Raw genomic sequence first — 6000 nt, forward strand, 5'->3', positions numbered from 1 at the left:
CATCAGATGAAGATCTTGAAAAATCGGTCTCAATGATCACAAGACAGTTTAGGGATCTTCTGTTGAAGATAAGTAAACGGTTTCTCCAGAGATAAGCCTAAAGCATCAGTCAAACCTCATAATCGTATTCCTCATAAAAAAAGGGACACAGATGAAACTGATGACGAGGATATGCCTCAGTGCTTTAAGTGTAAGGGATTTGGTCATTTTTCAAACGAGTGCCCAAATCGTAGAAAATACACTGGGAACAAAGGTCTTGCTGCAACTCTTGATGAAATGTCTGACAACTATGATTCTAATGAAGACGAGAAATCAAGTGTTGCACTTCTTGGTGAAAATATTGATTTTTATGATTGTAGCAATACATAAATCAATCTTGATATTCTTTCAGAAGAAAACTCAACCAATCTGGAAGAAAAAATTGAACCCTTCTTTGGAAACTCTGTATGCAATGTTTCAGGTTCCACTATGTGTCTAGCTGCTTGCACATCTCAGATGCCTGAATATTATCCAAGATTGACGTGCTCATATTGTTCTCTAAAGGGTCATGAACTTTCAAAGTATTACAAGTACAAACACCAATTGAGGCATGTCAACAAACTTCAACGAAGAGCAAATCAATTAGCAAATAAGCTTAAACTTGCTCAAAAAATCGCCGAGGTATGTAGGATTTTATCTTCGTCTAAGAAGTTAGTTTCCAAGGATAAAACAAGACCATTAGATAAGAAATTATGGTCAAATCATTTTGATAGACAGAGGTCCGTGGATTCCTCTCAAGAGGAAAATGGTGGACAAATTGTTGTTCACCGCAACACAACTTGATTGTGTTGATTTGTAAATCTTGTCTCATGCGCCTGATCAAAAGATACAAGATTATGTACCTCTCAGGCTTTAGGAAAATGTTGCCCTCTTCTTTTCTTAGTTTTGTTTTTGGAATCCCTGTCTATCAATAAAGGAGGATTATTCTCGACAATTCTACTCTCTTTAGGGTTCAGAATTGTGCGTGCAGGAACCTGTTAAAGGTTAACCCTACATTCCTTTTTCCTTTCTTGAAGCTTCTTTTTTATATTAATTACCACTTGTTGAGATTGTGATTTCCTCTCACAAACCCATACGTTTATGGATACTCCAAGTATCATGTCTTCTGATGGAAAAGATGTTAATATGATTGTCAAGCCATCAATCATGAAGGAAAAAGAGAAATCTCCGTTAGCTTCGACATTGGAAAGAAAAAGAAGGAATGTGAGGAAGCCTAGAGCTGTTCCTTCAAATTCTCAGAAGTTTTCTGATGTTCTTGAAGTGTTGAAGGAGATGCAAAAGGAGATTCAACAAATAAAGGCTTTTGTGTTTAAGACTCATGAGATTCAGAAGGCCCTGGTTCGACATCAGTCAAGAAGGTTTATTGATATTAACTCCTATCTTCATGAACCTTATGTCCCAATGGCTGTTGACGACAAGGAGTTCGGGGACGATAAAGAATTCTTTAAAGGTATCAACGTCTAGTAAATCTTCTATTTTATTGTTTTGTTTAGAAAAATAACTAGAGTTTGGAATAACCATTATTGTGATTACACATAGCTATGTCCAACGTTTTCATTTTCATGTTTTTAGGTTTATTTGTTTAAATTCTAAAATTGTTTGGAAGATGATTTTTGCAGTATTAATGTTTATGGTTTTATATATTGCAATTTTTATGGGATATGTCCGTAAACTATGATTGTCCCATACCTTGTCAAAATTTAAGTCTTTCATATGTCGATGTGCATGTATTGATAAAAGAATGAATGAGCTTTTGACAAAACAAAAGTTAAGCCTATTATGTCATTTATTGATGGAAGATAGGTTAAAATCTTTTGTTTATGAGGATTATGTCTATTGTATGTCATTGTGCAAATAGTGATGGAAAATAGAATGAATCCTTGTGTATTCCGCAGTATTGATCTTCCCTGATCCATATTTTTATGTTTATACTGTGAGGCTCCGTAAGTTCTCTTATGTCGATCATGACCAATTAAATTCATCACTTCTTGTGGTTAATTTGATTGTATATTTCCGATTAGATTAATTATGGGTTCTCTTGTGATTAATCTAATTGAGTATTTTTGGATTCAAATTCATACTCGTATGTGATTTGTTATGTCTAAAGAAATCCTTCTTTTCTTTTGAAATTAAGGTCACTCTTGTTGTTCTTTCGGGAATGACATATTATGGGGGAGAGTTCTTAATTGAACTTGTGCTTAATTGCCAAATCTTTGTGGGGAGTGCGGCTGTGGAATATTATAGGGGTTATCTTGTATCTTTATAAACTCCTTGATGAAAGCATTTAGCTTCGGCTATATGATTGCATCTAAATAAGTTGATATGTGCTTTCTTTTGGTCATAAAATGTCTCTTTTGGAAATTTCATTAGGATCCCGTTTTCGTACCTTTGCCAGTTTTATTGACAAAAGGGGGAGAATTAATATGTACTTCACACTACAAATACATATGGTTTTCGGATCATTATGTAAGGGGGAGTGGTTTCCATGTGAGATGGAGTATTAACTAAGGGGGAGTGATACATATCACCATAGTATTCTTGTCGAAGTTGTGATACAATTGAACTTTGATGTTGTATAATAATACTATGACACTGTATAACAATGATTGAGAATTCTTGTTTTCTCATTGTTATAGCTACGGATTTTGAACAACGATGATGCTGAACTTAAAACCTTTGGGATCATTGGAGTTCTTGGAAGTGATGAAGATTTCGAGTAATGTTGAAGATTAGGCATGTGGAATAGGAGCTACAAAAGTTTATTCATTTATTTTTGTATTCCATATGTATTGATAGTTTTGTCACTAAAATTGACAAAGGGGGAGATTGTTAGAGCACTGCTCGGTCGAAATCGCATGTGTTGCTATCTCAAGCATTTTTGTCAATGTTAGTGATCAAAACTATAAGTCTTGATTTCTAGTCTACTATATCTAAGTATCGGACTAGGATTGAAAGTGTAGTTGAGCTCAAGAACTCCATGGCAATCATCATACAAGACGAAGAACTACTCAAGGAACTGGTGGAACTTCATCGACTGAAAGGTATGTGGAGACTAGAACTTATCTATCACTCAAAAGTCTATCTACTCTATCTCCTATCTTGAGACAAAAGTCGTTTTGTTATATAGACTTTGATTATACACATTTATTATTTCGAGCCGAGTTTATCTCGCTTATCTATTTCTTGAAATATGTGTTGGTAAGCTTTCGCTTTGGCCAAGTTCATCTTTACCTAGTAACGAAAGTCATGTTATGTTTCAATCACATTGATATTTGACGAAAAATGGTTTGTGAATAACAACTATATAACGTCCTCTAAGAATGTTTCAATGATTGAAATGAGAGTTTAAATTATATAACCAATGTTGGATATAAGCATTGTGTGGCAACACATATATGTATAACTCCTTATTCCTTGAACCAAAGTATGCGTACTTTGTTGATCAGGAAAACCAGAACAAGAGCTGTGAACTCAGTCCGCGAACCCAGTCCGCGTACTGCGGAAGTTCTCTTCCCGAGAAAATCTGCTGGAGTTTGTGAACTCCTTCTGGGAACTTAAGTCCGCGAACTAAGTCCGCGTACTTGAGTTGGTTATATGTAAAGACGATTATTTGTGAACTTATATTTATATTAACTAAGGAATGCAATTTGCAAACCGTGGATATAAAGTTCATGAATCGATTCGAGTGAATCAAATTGTTTTTGCTTCAATTGTGTCTTGTATACTTCTATAAGATTTATACAATTGAACAACTCTCTAACTAGTTCATTTGAGTCATTTGAACTAGTTATGGTGAAGAAGAATATGGTTGATATGAAAGTGCTCATATGGCTAACCATTTGGTTAACTATTGTTGAACCAAAAAATGTGCATGTTTGGGTACGGTTACACAAACCTAAAATCGTGCATTTCATTTGTGTGTAACAAGCTAAGTTTTTGATCCAACGGTTGAAAGATATTATCTTGAATCTAATCAGGTTTTCATCTAATGGTGAATATTGAATGATTTGTTACTAAGCTAACATTGATTGCAAACCCTGATTTGAAAGACTATATAAGGGAGAACTCTAGCAACTGGGAAACCTAATCTCCGCACCTCATGTGTGATACTAGTTGTATTAGTTAGAGTCGATTCTCCTTTAACCTTAGGTTTCTTCTCGAGACCCTGTAGGTTAACGACTTGAAGTCTTCATTGGAATTGTGAAGCCAGACCGATACTACTTTCTTGTAGTTGTGTGATCTGATCTTGCTGATTCTATCGTGTTGAGTACAATCGTAATGATTGGATTTAGATTAATATCTCCGATAGGCATGATATAAAAGTAGTCACAAGCATCTTCGTCTCATCGTTTGTGATTCCACAATATTTTCTTTCGCCGCGTCAATTAAGATTATTGCGAGGTGATTGATAATACTATATTGTTCTTCGGGAATATAAGTCCGGGTTATCAATTGGTTCCGGTTCACCTTGATTTATCAAAATACGGAACAAAACTTGTAGGTATTTCTGTGGGAGACAGATTTATCTATTATCATAGACTTTTCTGTGTGATACAGATTTGTTTATTAAAGTCTTCGACTTTGGGTCGTAGCAACTCTTAGTTGTGGGTGAGATCAACTAAGGGAATCAAGTGCGTAGTATCCTGCTGGGATCAGAGACGTAAGGAGCGCAACTGTACCTTGAATCAGTGTGAGATTGATTAGGGTTCAACTACAATCCAGACCGAAGTTAGTTTGTAGTAGGCTAGTGTCTGTAGCGGCTTAATACAGTGTGGTGTTCAATCTGGACTAGGTCCTAGGGTTTTTCTGCATTTGCAGTGTCCTCGTTAACAAAATTTCTGGTGTCTGTGTTATTTCTATTCCGCATTATATTTTGTTATATAATTGAAATATCACAGGTTGTGCGTTAAGATTAATCAATTAGAATATACAACCTTTGGTTGTTGATTTAAATTGATTGACACTTGGATATTGGTCTTTGGTACCATCCAAGTTTATCTCTCTAATATTTGACAAAGACTCGCAGATTTCCATTTGCTTGAGTAAAGATCAAATCGATAGATTTAGATATTAACTCTTTGATATACTTTTATCTAGATTGAGTCTGACTATCTAGTTGATACTCTAGAAAGTATATTGAACTTAGTCCATACTGATTGCTAATCGAAATTTTGGGTGAGGTTGTTAGACCCCCGTTTTTCAAGTGTAGTTGAGCTCCAGACTCCGACTCCATGGAGATCATCTTACGAAGACGAAGAACTACTCGAGGAACTAGTGGAACTTCATCCGACTAAAAAGGTATATGGAGACTTGAACTTATCTATCACTCAAAAGTCTACTTTATCTCCTACTCTTGAGACAATAGTCGTATAAGTATGATAGTTTTCATACATACACATTTGCTATTTCGAGCTGAGTTTACTCGCCTATCTTTTTCTCGAAATATATGTTGGTAAGCTTTTGCCTTAACCACTTTCATCTTTACCCATGACGAAAGTCATGATGACGTTTCAATCTTGAAAATAGCTTTGATGACGATAGTCGTGAATAAAGATTGTTATAACATTATAGAAAAATGTTTCAATGATTGAAATGTAGAGTTGAGATTACCAACTATGGATATAAGCATATATAGTGTGTTCGCATATTAGTGTATAAATCCATGTGCCGGAAACCAAGTGTGTGCATACGGTATTGGTGAAGGAGACAGGTTTGGTACGCGTACCAGCGGAAGTTTTCAACCGAAAATTTCTGCTGAGTTTGTAGTTTGCAAACTAGTAAACCAGTCACCTTAAGTACGCGTACCCACGGAAGTTTTCGAACCGAAAATTTCTACTGAGTTTGTAAACTCAAATCCGGTAGCTAAGGTACGCTACCCGTACGCGTACCCAAGCTGGTTATTTCTCAAATCGGTAGTTCACAAACTTAAAACAATAAATTATAAGGAATGCAATCTTTGCA

The sequence above is a fragment of the Papaver somniferum genome, chromosome 7 (genome assembly GCF_003573695.1).
Source record: "Papaver somniferum cultivar HN1 chromosome 7, ASM357369v1, whole genome shotgun sequence".
NCBI classification, from domain to species: domain Eukaryota; kingdom Viridiplantae; phylum Streptophyta; class Magnoliopsida; order Ranunculales; family Papaveraceae; genus Papaver; species Papaver somniferum.